Source organism: Rhinolophus sinicus, chromosome 2 (genome assembly GCF_057876585.1).
Source record: "Rhinolophus sinicus isolate RSI-liver-muscle chromosome 2, RSI-T2T, whole genome shotgun sequence".
In the NCBI taxonomy this organism is placed as follows: domain Eukaryota; kingdom Metazoa; phylum Chordata; class Mammalia; order Chiroptera; family Rhinolophidae; genus Rhinolophus; species Rhinolophus sinicus.
In genome coordinates this window covers 102,435,735-102,455,707 of record NC_142502.1, presented here as the reverse complement: position 1 = coordinate 102,455,707, position 19,973 = coordinate 102,435,735, and the positions used below count along the sequence as shown (strand labels likewise).

General features: G+C 44.4%; 1 long non-coding RNA gene across 1 annotated transcript; it reads right to left on the bottom strand.

Moving 5' to 3' along the window:
- Positions 1-7,823: 7,823 nt before the first annotated feature.
- On the bottom strand, positions 7,824-8,393 carry LOC148758862 (uncharacterized). Its single transcript, XR_016019774.1, has 2 exons — positions 8,167-8,393; positions 7,824-8,038 (listed from the first exon to the last, which is right to left on the bottom strand). It is a non-coding gene; the product is annotated as an uncharacterized LOC148758862 (long non-coding RNA).
- Between the last annotated feature and the right edge of the window lie 11,580 nt (positions 8,394-19,973).

Genomic DNA, 19,973 nt, shown 5'->3' with positions numbered 1-19,973 from the left:
CTCGGGTCTCATGACTCCTGACTGCCGAAGGGGAATGACATGCTGCCTTGACAGTCTGGCTCGTGGTTTCCAACCTGCTGCAGCATGAGGACTCTTTGAAAATCGTTGAAATCGTTGTAATCCTGCAGCTGAGAGAAGTGGTTGTTTGGGGCTTTAGTCAACTGGGGAAATTCATAGTGGAAAAAGGACCAGGGCTTCAGCACAGTTGGAAAGGAGACACACAGTTATACGCAGACATTACTTATACAGTTGGCAGGCAATATTGGGAGTACAAATAGACATAGAGCCTTCTTGGAACAACCCTTCAGTCCACGGGCAGGTAACAACTTGCTGAGACCACACCGCCAGAGCAGTGCAGAGAAGGACATGTCTCCAGAGTCCATCTTCTCGACCAGGGGGCAGGGGGAAAAGGGCACAAAAATTCAATGGGATTGGCGGAAAGCAGAGTGGAGGAATCATTGGGAGAAAAGGAGCGTGGCCAAAGAAGACAGGTCTGTGGGGAGGACCCAGGGATATGTGGCTGTATATGTATTTCTTTTGGGGGGAAAGGTTGATTCAAGATGCTCAAGAGCCATTTGAGCCATTGGGGTAAGAAGCAGACCAGAAGACCAGAGAGTGGTTTAGCGGGGACAGAATACAAATCCAAACCCCTTATCTGATGCAGTGTGTTTTAGATTTGTGAAAAGCAACAGTGTCTGTACCACATATTCTGGAATGCCCCCAGCAGAATGTGGACAGTGTCCTATGTTCAAACACATTAATATTTCTACAATGAAGTATACAGATCATCATACTAGGTGGGACTATAGAAAGACTAAATGACCTTACATTGGTCCAGGACAGGTTTTGTTGCTAAAAGTGTTTTGTTTTCAGAATTTTTAGGCTTGTGGAGTTGTAGATAAGAGATTGGGACTTACAAGAGGCGCCATTTGGGACCAGCTTGCTCTGTGCTGGGCTTTATTCTCAACTGATCTATATGTATTATCTCAATCTTACCTCAACAGTATGAGGTTTTATTCTCCATAAATAGTCAAGCAAACTGAGGTTCAGAGATGTTGAGTGACTTGCCTGAGGCCACTCAGCCTGTCAGTGGCAGGGCTGGGACTCCAAAGATTTTGCTTTCCCCCCTATTGGGGGAGGAGAAGGCCATTCTGCCAACCTCACCATTTTAACATATGGTCACCACTCTTCAGCACTGAAATTACCTTTCAAGAAACAAAGAGAAAAACTGAAGTCCAAGGCTGTGGTAGTGAGTTCTCACCTACATATTATTGACTCTGGTGGTTGCATCAGACCATTCTACTGTGTACCTACGTGGAGCTGAAGAGAACAGGCAGCCATTCCATGCCCTGGCCTGTGTAGAAGACCTCTGTGCCTGGTGATCACTCACTCAATTTTCCAGAATCCACTCAAGGCAATATGGGGCAGCAGTTACCCTTGGCTGATGTTAGAGCCAGAGGCATGGGTGCGTCCCAGCTCTGCAGCAACCCTGGAAATCACTAAACCTCTCAGGGCTTTAGTTTCCTCACCTAAGATGGAAGTAATAACAGTACTAGTTGCCTTGTTGCTGTTGGGAGGATTAAGTGAATGAGCATATGTTAAGCACTAAGAAGAGAGCCATCCTAAAAATTATTCCCATGAAAAAGTTTTTTCTGCCCCAACCAATCATTCTCTTCTCTCCCTTGCACACTTGGCTATCTGAGCTCTTCTACCACTTTTTTCCCACTTATTTGCCTATATATCTGTTTCTTGCTATTAAACGGTGAACACTTGGTGAATCATAGACCTGAATGAATAAATAAATAGGAAGTAATGAAGGAAGAAAGAGAGGGAAGAAGTGGAGGGAGAGAGGGAGGGAGGGAGGGAGGAGGAAGGAAGGAAAAGGGCTCTGCCTGCAAAAGCTTATCATTTTAGTATGGAGAAAATCATCAAGGTGAAAAGAAACACATGGTCCTCATCTATAGGTATATCATAAAATCCTACTTCCTGGAAAGCTGTGGGGAATGGGGTTTGCAAAACTCATGTAAGCTGCCATCCCAGACTCCATGGAGCTGACAGTTTATGCTGGGCAATAGGATATGCCCATGTGAGAAACAGCTGCAGAACAAGGTGATGGCACTTGCCAGCCAAGGGACAGTCAGTGCTGGTGGAAGTCCAGAGCTGGGAGAGGGCAGAACAATATGGGATGAGTCACAGATGTGTGTGTCATCCTTGCTCAAGGTAAAATAGGATGGTTGGGTAACTATAGGAATAATGTCACAAGGCAGGATGAGCCAAGTGCATGCTTTCTGAGTGGTGGGCACAGCCTTGGGTGTGGAGTTCAGAAGAGGGAGAGAAAGACAAGGAAGGCTTTTTGGTCAAGGTAGGCTTGGTGAAGCAGTGGAATCTGAGTCCAAAGTCAGGGCCCCATCCAGAGCTCATACTGGCTTAGAACCCTCAAAGTTCAAAGTCAGCTTCTGTCTTCCCTGCACTGATCTCCCACTGGACTATGAGCTCTTCTAGGTCTGGGGTTCTGGTAACTTTATTATTATACAAGTAATTTGCTTCCATTGAAAAAAGAAAAAGAGGAACAAGGAGGAGGAGGAGAAAATAGAGAACCAGAGAGAAAAAATAACCTATAATCCCATCTCCCCCCAAAAATCACTTCCACCCATCCACTTATCCATCCTTTATGCACCGACCCATCTTTTCAACTTATCCATCATCCATCCATCCATCCATTCATCTATCAATCTATATCAGAGTTCTTAATTGCAAACAACAGAACCTACTCTAACAGAAAAGGCACTTATTTTTAAAATATTAAGAGGCTCTCAGAATCCAGATAGACAGAGGCTCAGTATTCAGGGATGATACCCTGACTAGCCAGAGCTACTTCTCCAGTCAGGCCACCGTGGCAGCTATCAATCAGCACAAATTCTACATATTGCCTCACCCCAGCCCCTTCAACAATGGTGGAGATTGGACCCCAGGACATCCCTCCTGTTGCCCTAAAGGCCAGATGCCTCCTCCAGCCCCTTTCCCAGGATACCTGGTTCCTTAATTGCTCTCTTCCAAATCAAAATTTCATCTGGGTTCATCTGATTGGTGGAACCTAGGTCACATGCCTACACCTTAGTTGCAAGGGAGTCTGGGAGAGAAAGCAAATTTCTGGCCTTTACTTTGAAGAAGTGGAACTTATGATGTGGGGAAAACCCACAAACAGGAAAGTTGATCAAAGATACTGGTGACCATAGGCATGGCAAATGTCCCCTATACTATGCATGGTATTTCTCAATACCAATTGAATCATTCTCTGAATCTCCAGTGCCTGGCACACAGTAGGCACTTGCACTCAATTCATGAGGAGGGAAAGGGAGAAAGAGGAGGGAGAGATTACACACTTACATGCTGTCTTACTAGGCCAGGCTGAATGAAGACTTTGTGGAAGTCCGTAAGACTCCCAAGGCTTCTTGTGGATTGTGAAGGAAGGGGACTCCCTTGCCCAGCGGAAGCACAAAGCTGTCCTCCCACCCCCATCAGAGACACGTGCTCACATAACAAGTCTGCCCATGGCGTGCGGCATCTGGACTGCATGGAATGCTGTGTTCTGAGTAGTCACTTTCTCAGTAACCCACCTGTTGGCTCAATGTCACTCAAGCTGTCACTGAATCTCCTCCCCTCCCCCACCCGAGAGTTTTGTGAGGTTTCAGTAGTTTCTAAAGGCCAATCTGAAACAGTTGCTGCAAAGGCAACGTGAGAGGCCGCCCAGGGTGATTGATACAGATCGCTGGCACTAAATTCAAGTGGATCTCTAAAATCTGTCGTGTTCTTTATGGTCAAGGTGTGCCATTGCAGAATTATAGGGGTCTGCCTTTTAGAAGTGTATGCTGTAATTTGATTAATAAGAGTCAAGATCCAGATACTAAAATGACAAGGAGCGCTCTTGCTGCCAAATGAGGTAGGAAAATGTCCCTGCTCCCAGGGTTTGGGGACAGCCAGGTCAGCATAGGCTGGCTGAGCTGTGGGAAGGCAGCCGAGAAGAGGGGGTGTTGAAAGATGAAGTGGTTATGGTACTGGCTTGAGGGCCACAACAAACCTGCATTCTTCCCTAACCCCTCAGAAGCAGGTCAGATTCCATATCTTAAATTCCTATAGCGTCATGTACCCCTCCTTATCATAGCTGAATTTCATTTTGGTGATTATCTGATCACTGTCTGCCTCCTCCCCTCCGCAGCGAGCTTGCCATTGTGCCCTAGGAAGGCGCTGGGTGGGAGGAGACTGGTGAGGACTAGGTCTGGGCGAGGATGTAGGGAGGGTGAGGCTGAGGCCCCGCACAAAGACAGTCTGCAGGCCCCCCAATCCGCCTTTTCCCCAGGGAGAAGCAGCTGATGTGTTTCTGGAGTGTTCCAATCCAATTAGCGGCCTCCCCTGATCCAAGGAGGGGCTCAAACCACCACTCCCTTCCCTGAGGTGGGGAGGGGGTGCTGTGGAGGTCTGAACACCCTGACCCAGCTCCTCCTGGCAGCGCGGCTGGCTCGCCGCCGCTACAGAGAGGCTGCTATGACAGCGCCCGTTTCTAGGCGACTGTTCTGGGGAATGGTCTGTTTTGGCAACCAGAGGGCCCCTGGGTAAGGGGGGCCCGCAGGCCGCTTCGTCATTTGCATAGCAACCTCCTCCCTTCCCGAACTGTGCACTGCTCGGGCCTCAGGCGGGTGGGCAGCTTGGCCCCGCGGTTCCAGTCCCCGCCCTCCGCCCAATTCAGCCGCAGCCCCAGGTCCACCAAGCGCTCGAGCCTTACGGCCCCAGTCCTACCTCCCGGGGCGGAGGGGGCTGCTCGCTGAGCTACGGCATTTCCGGGAAGGCTGGTGCCCTAAGGAAGTGGGGAAATGATGCTTGGGGACAAAACACAGAAATGGGGGATGGGAGGGGGATGAAATATAATATTTTCCAAACCAGAGTTAAAGTCACATGGCTTGGTAGGTGGCATCAAAATGCATTCTGGATATCGTGTTTGGCTCACAAAATGTTGATTTAGGTAAACCCTCAGCTAAGCCTTAGGAAGTACTCAGAAATGGTCTTTGGATCATTAAATTGCAAGCGTTTTTGTGAATTTGGAAATGAGTAGGCCTGGAAAAAATATTTCTTACCTAGAAACATCAGGCAGTGATATTCTTAGGAAATATTTTCCACTTGCAGGAGGGACTTGGTGACATAATATTATCTGAATTTCAGAAGAAACCGAAAGAGAAAACAGACAGATGGATAACTCCTGGAGGCCCCCCTCTATCCTGCACACGCCCACCCCATCCCAACCACACCTGCCAGCTTGAGTCCATGATGCCAACCGAGATACCAGGCTCAGAACACGCGGAACGACATTAACTGCCCAAGGACACATGCCCTGGGCTGGAACCCGAGAAGGGGGTTGGGCAGGGGCAGGTCGCCCCAGCTGAGCGATCACATTCCCTGGCAGCTGTCCAAAGGGCAGCTCCGGCTGCACCTGTTTGTGGGGCGATTTGCTTTTATCAGTATTGACACAGCAGCAGGGCCAGGGAATAGCATAGTAATAAATAAATGAGAGAGGGAGGGGAAAAAAAGGCCGGAGCCACCGAGGCGAGGCAAAAATGCTGAGGTCTTTTTTTTTGCTTGTTGTATGTCAGCTCGTTCCATCCAGTTTCCCCACCCCTGAAATCTCGGAGGATCACGGAGCAGGCTTGGCATGGGAGTTCTCGGTCTTAAAGAGATAGAATTGCCGAGTCGGAAGCACCTTAAGATCCTTTTGTGCCAGGCGTCCCTAACCAATGATGTCAAGGTTACTTGGTATCCTCACCTGCCACTTTCGGTTTGTCAGGAATCTCAGCAGGAAGGGAGTTCCTTCCTCTCTAGGCCAAGTTTCAGCATGAAGCAGACAATATAATTAAAATGTAGGTTTTGGAGTTAGTCAAACCTAGGATCAAATCCTGGCTCTGTGTAGCTGTGTGATTTTGGGTATGTTAAGTAACCACTCTGAGCCTCAATTCCTCCCCAGAAACATGGAGAAAATTATATCTATTTTTGCAAGGATGCAAGAGATGATATAAGCAGAGGCCTAGAATAATTTCTCAGTATATGTTCATTTAAGGCTTTGGAGAAAAAATAAAACAAACCTGGGAAACTGATTGGTTCCAGAAATGGGAAAGGGGAAGCAGGAGCCTGACATACTCTTTGTTCCCTAAAGTGGCCCAAACGTGGCCTCTTGGTTTCTCCGGCTTGTTTCCAGCCTTTGGCGGCTGCAGGCAGACTCATTTCCGTTCTAGTACAGTCTGGTGCAATAAATGGGATGCAAACAAATCTGGCCATTGGAAGCCACCTGACCAAGCCCAGAGATAAATTGTACTTGTAAAAATTACTTGCAGTGAATCACTGCCATGTTTCAGGCTAGTGTAGCAACTAAGAAGGCAGGTTGAGCTGTCAGACCACTGGACTCTAACCTTAGCCCTGCCATCTACTAGTCATGTTCCCATGATAGGTTATTTAACCTCCATAAGCCTCACTTTCCTTATCCAAAAAACTGGTATAATAATGCTCCCATAACCTTGTTGTGAGGATCTAAGTATGAAAAGCATGTAGTTGAGTGCCTGAAACAAAGTGCTTAGTCAACTTAGTACTTGTGGTCAGTGCTGTTAGATGAATGAGGCCAGGGATTGTGTCATATTCATCCTGTATCCCCAGATTCTCAAACAAAACTGGCATTTGGTAGAGTACAGTAATGATTGATGAATGAATGAATGGCAAGATTCCTGCCCTAAGAAAGTTCAATCTACCCAGGAAATATAAGACATAAACTGCCTATGCACTCACAAGTAGGAGACAGCAGAGGGTTAAAAGCCATTCTGCCAGTCCCCAAGTCCCAGAGGCAGACAGTCCCTTTGATCCCTCAGTTTCATCTATCCAGGATGCTTTCAAGAGAGGAAAACAGGAAGTATCCCTGATAGCCCAGCTTGCTCTGTGTTTTATTTTTGTTGTTGTTGTTGGGTTTTTTTTTAAATGATGGTGAGGGGGAGGGGGAGAATGGTCCTTTGGGTCACATTTTGCCAGGAAATCAACCTTCTTCCTTTCAAATGCTGGGGCTTCCAAAAGGGCAGATAAATAGCTTCTTCAGATAAATGCAGGGAGAAAGATGAGGTCGAAATGACAAGGCTGACAGGTTGGGGTTCCTTAGTGGACCGTGTTCCAGTTACTAGACTGCAGGTGTTTCTAGAGCATGCGGTCCTTTGCATTCACTCACTCACTCACTCACTCACTCACTCACTCTCTCGCTGCTGACTGAGTGACCTTAGGGTTATGGCTCAGGGTCTAGTGTGCAGGATATGAACAGTCCAAAGACAAGCGTGCTCAGAGAAGATGGGCTGAACACAGAAAAGTGAAAATGCTCTAAAGCAGAGAAAACAGCAGCAGTTTTGAGAAAGCAATTGCAGGAAAGAACAGAAGAGAACAAAAGGAAAAACCTGGAGAAGGATAAGTATATAGGAAGAAGAAAAGAGAGCTTCTGAGAATTTGCTGGACGCAGGATACATGCAGGAGAAGGCCATAACCTCCAGGGACACACAGGATGGCAGGAGTGGACATTAGCAGGAAGGAGAATAATAGCTTAAGACTGTAGCTCTGACTCTGACCTAGCCAGCCCTGAAAAGAGAGCATTTGCTATCCCTCAGTGTGCTAAACTTACATTTATGTTCAATTTTATTGTTTAATAAGTTCAGTTATATATTTTTCCATGATGGACATGAGGCAATTCTCTAGGAAAATGGAAATATTCTATATCATGATAGATGTATACAAGGTGTGATCAAACAATATGGTGAATTTTGAAACAAAAAAATTTATTGCAGTAAAACACACATTGCCATTAATCCCCCTCAAAATACTCCCCATTGCTTTGAACACACTTATCCCGTTGTTCTTGCCACTTTCTGAAGCAATTCGTGAGTGTCTTTAGTTGCGCTGTCATGGCTGTTTCCATGTGCCGAATCATCTTGACTTTGGGGAAGAGCCAGAAGTCCCATGGTGCCAGATACTGTGAATAAGGTGGATGAGGACACACCATAATATTTTTATTTGACAGAAATTGCCGTACCAGAAGCGATGTGTGACACAGAGCGTTGTCATGATGGAAGATGATTGACAGCACATTTTAAAACACACCTTCTCTCAACCGTAGCTCACACCTGACTGACTGCACCCAACAAGTTGAAACCTCTCACAAACTGTTACTAAGGTTCGAAGCAGCACTTCTTGTATTGACGATCCCTGCCTTTCCGTTGGTTGGCGCTCTGCAGCAACATTCACCATATTTTTCAATCACAATGGAAAGGCTCTGTGTCACACATCGCTTCTGGTACAGCAATTTCTGTCAAATAAAAACATTACATTTAGAGTACTTTTATGCCTAAAATTTCATTTTATTTTTAATTAGACGTTTCTTGTTTGTCATGAAATTCTGTTCTCTTTAAAAAAAAAAAATCCCATATACCATCTTTCCCCAAAAATAAGACCTAGCCAGGCAATCAGCTCTAATGCACCTTTTGGAGCAAAAATTAATATGAGACCCAGTCTTACTTTACTATAAGACTGGGTCTTAAAATAATATAATATAATATAATATAATATAATATAATATAATATAATATAATATAATATAATATAATATAAAATACCGGGTCTTATATTAATTTTTGCTCTAAAAGATGCATTAGAGGTGATAGTCTGGCTAGGTCTTATTTTCGGGGAAATACAGTAGAATATTGTTACATCAGAAATTCTTACCATTTGTAAGAATGTCTTTCTTATTTTGGTCTAGTAGTAGGGTCTGCTGGCTTGTACTACATTCTGTTTTCACTTTTGGTTCTGTTTAGTTTGCATATATGTGGTGGTGATAGCTGCATTTTGTTTTTACATTTCTAAAGTATATAGTGGTAAACATTTGTTAGAATAAACAGAACTTTTAATTTTATTGGACTTTCTCATTAGAAAATATTTTTAATTTAGGGAACTGATTATACATTATTTCCTTACATTTGAATTTTAAGCATAAAACAATGCTGGAAAAACTCTAAGTTGCATTAGTATTTTAAATTGTAATTAGTATTTGTAATTTCAGCTAATAAAGCATTTGTGGAGAAAACAAACACATTGTGGTATATCCTCATCCACCTTATTAACTGGATCTGGCACTGTGTGACTTCTGGCTCTTCCCCAAAATCAAAATCACCATGAAAGGTAAGCATTTTGAATCAATTCAGGATATCGAGGCAGCCATGACAGTGCAACTAAAGACACTCACAAAAGAGGACTTCCAGAACTGCTTGAGGAAGTGGCAAGAACGATGGGATAAGTGTGCTCGAGGCAAGGGGAAGTATTTTGAGGGGGATTAATGGCAACGTGTCTTTCAGTGTAATAAATGTTTTTATTTAAATATTCACCATAGTTTTTGATCACACTTCATAGTTTACACTGGTGAATCTATTTGTCAGTATTACGGAGTTAAGATTTCTGCATTTCAATGTTTGTAAATTTCACCTGAAAAAGAACTACACAAAATAACCATCAAGTGGGGTGGTAGGGTGAAGGTAGGGATGAAATAAGAAAGACAATATTGATGATTGTCGAACTCAGTGAAGGATATACGGGGGTTCATTCAATTATTTTGTTAACATTGAATTTGTTTAAAATTTTTCATAATAAAAAACTTTTTAGAAATTGCCCATAATGTGTCACTGTTGTCCTCAAGCAAATCCCTTTCGGGTTATGAGGAAGATAGCTGAGACATTATCTAATCTAGTCTTCCTGTTATAGATGAGGAAATGAAGGTGCACCTTGAGTTATTCAAGGTGTTCTCAGATATCAAGTGGCAGAGCTGACTCTGGACTTTCAGAACAACGATCTTTTGACCTTTTCAACTCTCACCCACTTCTAGGGAGTCTGCTGGAATTTGCCCCTTACCCTGGGTTGCCTTTCCAGCCCATAGGTCCAGGTCTTGATGGGCAGGGAGGTTGTGAGGGCTGGAGGGCATCCAGAGGCTGCAAACCACTTTGTTCTCCACTATTGTCATTCTGAAGGGACACACAAAAAACATAGCTCTTCTCATGCTTTCTAAGTTCTTCTAGCTGGGCTAATAACCAAATTAACATGAGACAGATTAACAGGGGAAAATGTCTAAAACTTATTATGGATGTACATACAGGGATGCCATGAATATGAGACCCAAAGACACATTGAGCAGTCGAGGTTTATATGCCGTTTTGAACAAAGGAGAAGAGGGGTATGGGTCTGGGATTTCAATGGGAAAGCAGGTAACTCATAGGTATTAGGTTGGTACAAAAGTAATTGCTGTTTAAACGGGTAAAAATAATTGCAAAAATGCAATTACTTTTGCACCAACCTAATGGATAAGAAAGAGCAAACATTTGGTAAACAAATTCTTGCTGGGCTACCTAGAAATAATGGGACACAGAGGGAGTCCAGCAAACAGACTTGCTTGGATACTCCCTGTCTGCCGCACTAAATTCTGCCGCACGTATGCTAAGGTGAATGTACTAAGACCACCTTCCTGAAGCAGGTTCTTCCATCTGAATTCCTTTCGGGAGGTAAGGGGGGCAGGTCAATGATTCTCTCTGAGTCTTTTGCTTTTTAGTAACCAGCTTAAATCAGTATCCGAAGAGAAATATTTGGGGGTGACAAAACTTTGGTCCCCCTCAAAGTTCATCCTGAGCTTGCAGAGATTCAGTTAGGTCCCCTGGCTGCCACTTCTAAAGGCAGAAAAGGAAACTCATACAATAAAAGATTTCCAATAACCAAGTACTGAAACCACAGAGGGGCAGAGTCCCAGCTCAGTGGCTATCAGAGGCGTGGCCTTAGGGCAGTCGGTTCACCTCTCTTACTTTGGTTTCCCCTGATTTGTAAGACGGGATTAATGATTTTGGATTCTATTATCTTACAGGGTTGTCAGGAGGATCTCAAGAGGTGCAGGTAGAAAAGCACTCTGAAAATCAAGAAGAGCATATGAATGTGAGGTAGCATTATCACAGAGAGAGGGAGGGCGGAAGAGGGAGGAAAATGGATCAGACTGACAATTAAGTTCGTGAACTTTCCACTGTGCACTTACATGGTGGAAAGTTCGTGAACTTAATTGTCAGAACTCGTAATGTCTTTCAGATTGTGCCTCAGAGGCAAAGACTTCTGGGGACTGGGAGCACATAACACTTATTGCTGTCTCGCACTTGCCACACATTGTTTTTTGCTTTTTCTCGAATATCTCATTTACTCTTCCAAATACCTTATGGGAACTCACGTACTATTAGTTTGCTCACATTCGAGATAGGGAAAGAGAGTCACAGAGACGCTTAAACAACCAGATGGTGAGGGCAGAGCTGGGACTCAAAGCCAGGCCACCCTGGGAGGGAAGACTACACCTTCATCTGAGGACTGAGGGGTCTGAGGATATATCCTGTCACCTGGGCATCCGACGACTCACAGTCAGGAGACGTGGACTGGAGTTCCAGCTCAACTGCTTCTGAGCCATGAGACCTCATAGTTTACGCTGGTGAATCCATTGTAAACTGGGTCGAGTCATGTCACCTCTGGACCCTCAGTCTCTTCAGCTGTACAACGGTGATGATAAACCTGTTCCACCTGGAAAGGGGACCCTCGTGCCCTGTTGGTGGGACTGCCAATTGGTGCAGCCGCTATGGAAAATGGTTTGGAGGTTCCTAAAAAAATGAAAAATAGAACTACCGTATGACCCAGCAATTCTATTTCTGGGTATTTACCCAAAGAAATCCAAAACACTAATTCAGAAAGATATATGCACCCCTATGTTCATTGCAGCATTATTTACCATAGCCAAGATATGGAAGCAACCCAAGTACCCATCGATAGACGATTGGATAAAGAAAAAGTGGTACATATATACAATGGAATATTGCTCAGCTATAAAAAAGAATGAGATCTTACCATTTGCAACAATATGGATGATCCTAGAAGGTATTATGCTAAGTGAAATGAGTCAGACTGAGAAAGACAAATACCATATGATCTCACTTATATGTGGAATCAAAAGAACAGAATAAATGAACAAATAAAACAGAAACAGACTCACAGATACAAAGAACATTATGATGGTTACTAGATGGAAGGAAGTTGGAGGGTGCATGAGAAAGGTGAAGGGATTAAGAAGTACAAACTGGTAGTTACAAAATAGTCATGAGGATGTAAACACAGCATAGAGAATATAGTCAATAATGCTGCAACAAATATGTTTAGTGCCAGGTCGATACTAGACTAATTAGGGGGATCACTACATTAATTATATAAATGTCTAACCACTATGCTGTACACCTGAAACTAATGTAAAGTAATACTGAATGTCAACTGTAACAGAAAAAAATAATTAAAAAAAAAAAAACTATTCCACCTACCTCATGGGGAAGATGTGAGGATGAAATCACTAATATTGCAAGTGCTTTAAAACAGCTGCAAAGGGTGACAGAAATAAAAGGTGTGATCAAAAAATATGGTGAATGCTGCTGCCGAGTGCCATACAGCAGAAAGGCAGGCATCTTCACTACGGGAAGCGGCGCATCGAACATTAGTAACAGTGTGTGACAAGTTTCAACTTGTTAAGTGCAGTCAGTCGGGTGTGTGCTACGGTTGAGAGAAGGTGTGTTTTAAAGTGTGCTGTCAATCATCCTCCATCACGATAATGCCCCCAGTCACACATACCGTGTTTCCCCGAAAATAAGACCTAGCCAGACAATCAGCTCTAATGCGTCTTTCGGAGCAAAAATTAATATAAGACCTGCTGTTATATATTACATTATACCCGCTATTATATTATATGATATGATATGATATGATATGATATGATACGATATGATATGATATATTATAGACCCAGTCTTATTTTATAGTAAAATAAGACCGGGTCTTACATTAATTTTTGCTCCAAAAGACGCATTAGAGCTGATTGTCCAGCTACGTCTTATTTTTGGGGAAACACAGTAACTTCTGGTGTATGACAATTTCTGTCAAATAAAAACATTATGGTGTGTCCTCATCCACTTAATTCACCGGATTTAGCACCTTGCGACTTCTGGCTCTTCCCCAAAGTCAAACTGACCATGAAAGGTAAACGGTTTGAATTGATTCAGGACATTGAGGCAGCCATGACAGCACAACTAAAGACATGAAAGAGGACTTCCAGAACCGCTTCAGAAAGTGGCAAGAACAATGGGATAAGTGTGTTTAAAGCGAGGGTGAGTATTTTGAGGGGGATTAATGGCAATGTGTGTTTTACTGTAATATATTTTTTTTATTTAAACATTCACCGTAGTTTTTGATCACACCTCGTAAAGAGATCATAATTATTTCTTCAGAGAAACATTCCTTGCTAGTGTATGGTGACATTTCAACTCTTCATCTCCTCAGCCTACCCTCAACACCCCAAGTGGTAGAAGTCAGAACCCGGGCCCGTGTGTCTCTTCAAATATTGTTTTCATGGAAAGGGGGAAGAGAGGCATACTGACTGTACTGGCTTAAGCATTCCCCAAACAAACATCTTAGAGCATTGACTTAAGGTTCTATCCTAGGCCCAGATTTCAGCAGGGCCTCTCTCTGCTGTTTGTTGTAAAACAAACAGGCTTTCAGTTACTTGGGCAGGATTTAACCAGTGATCGGCCGAGAGATAAGTGGATCACGCTCAACAAACTCACATGGGAGTCATTTGTACCCAAGAGCAGTTTATAAATTTATATTTTTGAATCCACAGTCAGGGAGCTGTCTTTGAAGTGACTAAAGACAGTTTCCCCATACTGTACACCCGCTTCTGTTCAGGACTGAGATAACAGAAACAGGACACTGATCAGTGGGCAGGAAATCACAGTCAAATGTGTGAATAGCTCATTCTTATTATAAGACTATAAAATGTGAGGTCAGGACCTCTTTCTGTTTATCTGTTCTGTATATCCCCTCTCCCCACTTCCTTACTGTGCATATCTGTAGCACTTAGCACAAAAGCTCAGAGAATGTTTGTGAAATGAATGGAATTAGGGGGAAGAGAATGCAGTGGTTTTGCAAGTTTCTTAGAGGTCAAGGCAAAGCCTGGTGTGTGGCTCTTCCATGGGACCAGCGTGTTTGTGCTTCTTTGTTATGGCCTCCCCCTCCCTCCGGGAAACTCACTGCCCACTCCTCATGCTGCATTCAACTCTATCTAATCTTAGAGGGACCATACTTCCAAACACCAAATTGAGAAACAAGGCTTGACAGAATATTTGAAATCAGGAATCTATTCCAGAAGGAATATTGTGCTCTTCTGCTGCACTTGGATTTATAATATCCTCCTCCTGCATTTTGGCAGATTTTTCTCAAACCCGAGCTGCTGGTTTATAGCTTTCCTTAGAGGGATTAAGTTGACTCCTAAATACATTTAGGGAGATTCCTTGAACTCATCAGTAGACCTTCAAATGAAATCACTGGGTGGCTTACTGGTCCTATTCTGAAATTTGCCCATTTCTCCATTTCCGTCTTCTAATGTCCTTCCTGGAGTCCACTAGGCATCCATCCACTACCCAGAGCACAGATGGGGTGAGTGGTAGAGTATGGTCAGGATTCTGTCTAAGAGGAGAGCCCAATGGTGCTGGGCAAGGCAGGAGGGGACTTGGATTCTAATGCCAACCCATGGTATGTCCTCGGGCAGGTCACTTCTCTCTGATCTCACCTGTAAAATGGAAGGGGATGTTGGAAAGCCCAGCCTCAGAGTCTTAATGATGTCTTGCAATTCAAGCACCCAGGGAGTCATGGGCTGTGAGAATTTGCTCACATATTCTGCTTTCCCTCCTGCAGTTTGGGGATAAACTGTTGGTCCTCCTATCTAAGGCAAACACCTTCACTCGCCACTCGGTCCCCTCCCTCCAGCAATGCTCCCTTCTCTCTCCTGCTTCATCATTTTTCTCCCACTTTGCTGACTCATCCACATCAGCATATGCATATATATAAATATGCTATAATTTCATCCATCTTTTTAAAAAGTCTCTCTTGACCCTACTTCCCCTCCAGCTTCTCTCTCAAACCCATTTCAATCAATCATTCCACAACCCCACCCAGACTGCTCTTCGTTAAGGTCACCAGTTCCCTCCACAGTGGTCAAACCTAATGGTCATCCCCGAGTCTTCATCTCACTTGACTGCCCAGAAAGGATCAGCTCATCACACCTTCTTCCTTGAAACACGTTTTGATTTGGCTTCCATGACACTACATTCCTTGGTTACTTTTCAGGGTCTCTTTTGCTAGGTTCTCCTCAACTCCTTCACCGACAAATGTGGGAGAGGCCAAGGGCTCAGTCCTTGGATCTGTTTCCGATCTTCATTAATCCTTTGGTGGTCTCATTCAGTCTCATGGAGTTAAATGCCACCCGTCTAATTCTAGGTCCCCCTAGAATCAGAAATGTAATAAAAGGTTCGCATGCCAATAGTTGATATGGGAATGAGATTCTATAGAGCAGAAATGAGGAAGAGGGTAAGAAAACAGAGAAGAAAGGGAAACCAATTTGAGGATGCATTATTGAGCTGCTACCACAATGGGAGACTGAGGCTTGGCTCCACAGAACCTTCTAAGGAGATTCAAAACTGACTATCAAGAGGATCCATATTTATCCATCAGCTTCCATTCACCATTGGTTAAGGGTGGCCCCATAAGCATCAACTTCCCAGTAATTCTGGGTTGTACGTATGGCAGTGCTGAGTGAGTTCCCACCATTGTCCCACAGCCACCCTTGGGCAGGAAGCAAGAAATATACAAAGCAGGCAGGGGTACCCATTGCAAATCTGGCCAACATCAGCTGCATTACATCAGCTGGAGGAAGAGGTGGGGCCGAGGATTTAAAGCGGTGCTTTCCACACCTTGATCGTTCTGACATTTATATCTCCAGACTGGACCTCTCCCTTAAACTCTAGACTCATATATCCCCCTGATTCCTCTCTATTTCCACCAGGTTTTCTACTCAAAACCTGCATATTATTATTTTTTTTTTTTTAAGGAGGGTGCAGCTCACAGTGGCCCATGCGGGGATCGAACCAGCAGCCTTGGTGTTATCAGCACCACGCTCTAACCGACTAAGCTAATCGGCCACCCCAGAACCTGCATCTTATTTAATAGCAACTCCATCCTTCCAGATGTTCCTTCCTTCCAACCCAAAAACCTTGGAGACATCCTTGAGTCTGATCCACGTACAATCCCTCAGTAAATTATGCTGTCTTTACCCTCAAAATATATCCAAAATCTGACCACTTCCAACCTCCTCTATTCCTTATCCCAGCCACACCACCAGCCCTCATCTGGATTGCTGCAATTACCTCCTAATTGGTCTTCCTGCTCACTCACTGGCTGATCCTATTACAGTCTATTCTCCACCAGCAGCTAGTGAGCCTTTTCAAATGTAAGTCAGATAATGTCACTCCTTGGCATTTCCTTTCCCCCTTCCCTGCTTTATATTTCTCCATAGCACTTATCACCATCTGACATCATTATACTTTACGTATTTACTTTGTCTATTGTCTCTTTCTACTAGAACGAGTACAAGGATTTGGGGCTATTTTATCCCCACTCCCTAGAAGAGTGCCTGGTGCATAGAGAGGACAATAAATATTTGTAGACCAAAGATCATCTGGTTTGAGCCCCTGCACTTTATAGGTGAGGAAACTGTAGCCCAGAGATATAACTGTACTAATTATATGGCAAGGCCTTCTTGATATGCCTCTACCGGTGTTCTGATGACTGGTCTCCATTTTCAGCAACATTGTTAGTTGTTATTATGGATGTTGGCTGTCTAGCCAGTCTGAATGGTAGTTTGTAGTCAAGCTCAAATGCACCTCCATGAAATCACTAGAGAACAATTCAAGGCAATGGAAGCTTAAGTAATCCATGATCGCATGGTAGAAAGGGAGCAAGCAACAACTGAGGGAATTCAAGATGAGGGAGAGTCTCTGGGGTGTATTGAGAGAAGTGTGACATTGAGATCCCTGAAGGAGAAAGTGAGTATTTCAGGTGTGGGAGCCACAAGAGTGAGGAGACAAAGTTACTAACCCTTAATGTACGTCATTGTCTGCCCCTCATTTCACTGGAGTGGAATGGCAAGAGTGGACGACTTTGGGTTTGATCTGGGGGGCTGAGTTCTACTCAGCCATGTTCTCTGACTGGGTGACTTGGGCAAGTTACTTAACCTCTCTGAATCTTGATTTCCTCATATACAAGATGAGGAACATGATACCTACCACAATGAGTTGTGAGGATTCCATGAAATAACATGAAAAAGTGCTTAGTAGAGAGACACAAGCAATAAGTGATTCTTCGATCAGATCATAGGAATACGAAGCAGTAAGCGCCTAGGCCAATCAGGATACAGTTGTGAATGGCACAGAGGGTTGGACTGAGAAATGGTAAAATGCAGTGGCCAGATAACGGAGGACACTACATGCCAAGCTGAAGTTTTGGCACTATGAAGTTGCTAAAGGATCTTGACCAGGGGACACACAGAACACTCAGTGCCTATGGTGGAAGAGAACCCGAAGGCCATACAACCAATGGGAAGGAACAGCCTACCCTGCCCCAGCACCTCCTCAGGTCCCTGCACATCTCCCCATCACTGCTCTTTCCTTGTCCCTTTGCAGTGACATGTTTCAGGTCCCTGTATCTCCTGGAAGGTCCTTGAGGGCAGGAACCAGGACACAGTCATCCCATCAGAGCTTAGCACAGGCCTGGCACATAGTGGGGTTCCACGTGTGTTTGTTCTACTCTTAATAGCCTAGTAATAACCTAGAGTGACTGCTGTGACAATAATTCAAGTGGGTGATGATGAAACCCTGAGTGGGGTAGTAGCAGTGAGAATGGCGGGGCCAAATCTTACAAAACCTGGAGGGAGAGGTTTGCAACTCTAGCAATAATTATTTTTATGTAGAAAATCAAGAAGACGTGCAACCCAGGCTAAGAGGGAAGATATGGCTCTGGGTCCTTGGGTAATTTTTAATCATTTTGTGGGCAAATGTGGTGTACATGTCAGGGATGGGGGCAGATAGTACATGAAGTAAGAGATGTGAATGCATGCTGAGCATTTCGGAGCTTTGAACCCAAGCTCTGCCACCCAACAGGTGGTTGAGTCTGGATATGTCATTTGGTCTCTCTCTGAGGCTCAGTTTTATCTAGAAACTGAGCATGATAATGCCTGCTCTACCTCTCAGGGTTGTTTGGAAAGATCAAATAGATTGTGGATATTCAAATGATTTGGAAATTGTCTAGTGTTTTTAAAATGTAAAGCAGAGTTACTAATATGGTTGTGATTGTTTTCCCCATCCTATTCAATTCAATTCTTTATTTAAAATTATGAGGGGAATGGTTTTGAAGGCTCAAGCAAGGTCACTTCACACTTATATAGGTTTTTTTTCTTCCTCTATTAAAAGGAGAAATGAAGATCTCAGGTGACTAGGTTTTCCAGCTTTAGGTAGAAATGAAGGATGAGTAGTCGGTCTGCAGCTCCCGGGCAGCTGGGAGCAGTATGAAACCAGGAAGTCTGAGCCAGTCGCTCTTCAGTCCTCCAACCCCCAGGTGAAACTTCTGCCTCCTCAGAGATCTCCCCACTGCTGTTTTTGGGAGTCAACAACCACAAAGTGCCCCACTCCTCAACCAGAGATTAAAACTGAAGGTTGCCCATCTGAATATTAAATTGTAAATGACCGCAAAATGGGGGTCAGAGCAGAGATGAGAAAGACATTCTTTTAAAGAGACTCAGTGGCTGCAGAAGACTCCGTCGTACTAGACTGAAGGCATTTGAGCATCGTGGGGGCTGGGGTCAGGGGGCTTGTTAAAACTGCAAGCCCTCCCCAGGTGATTCTGATGCAGAATGCCGATTAAAATTGTAAGGCATCCCTTAAAGAAAGGGTCAAAGGCAAGGAAAAGGTGGACTTACAAAGGTCAAGTTGACAGTGCAGCGCCCAGCACTACTGAGGCATGGGGGGGGGGGGGGTCTTGGCTCACAGACGTGGAATATTTAGGTCCCATGGGCAAGGTCATCCCTACTGTAGAGATGGTTGTGAGTCTCACTAACCAGCCTGATGGCCCTAAGCTTTCAAGTCCATTCCTTGCAATAAACCTGTTCCCCAAATACTACTCCAGTCACCACTTGGCTTCTGCTTATAAGACATAATGTGCGAACCAAGTTGGCACAAAGATTCAGGTCCACCTGACAGAAATGTTTCTCTGTGTAATCTAAATAATCCGCACTCTTATTTTATATACTCATCAAACAAAATCAGATGAGGACCCACTTTTGGACGATGATAAATTAACCAGGGTAATAATTAGACGGCCCTCTCCTGAGATAGCCCCACCAGCCAGCAGGCCTTTTCCAGCTAACCATCCCTCCCCTATCTTTGAATTCCTAGCTATCTCACATAATTTGACTCAGTTGTTCTTCTAGCATCACATTTCTCAATTTTGTGCTACCAGCTGGTAAGTTCTCTGAGGACAGCCAAGGTCTGTAACTAAAAACATACTTGCTGAAAGGATCAATCACCTGCCTTGAACTTAAACCCAGAAAGGAAAGGAAGTTCCTGCAATAAAAAGAAACCATGGGCCGGCCGGGTGGCTCAGGCGGTTAGAGCTCCATGCTCCTAACTCCGAAGGCTGCCGGTTCGATTCCCACATGGGTCAGTGGGGTCTCAACCACAAGGCTGCTGGTTCAACTCCTCCAGTCCTGCAGGGGATGGTGGGCTCCGCCCCCTGCAACTAAGATGGAACACCGAAATTTGAGCTGAGCTGCCGCTGAGCTCCCGGATGGCTCAGTTGGTTGAAATGCATCCTCTCAACCATAAGGTTGCCGGTTCGACTCCCGCAAGAGATGGTGGGCAGCACCCCCTGCAACTAACAACGGCAACTGGACCTGGAGCTGAGCTGCGCCTTCCACAAGT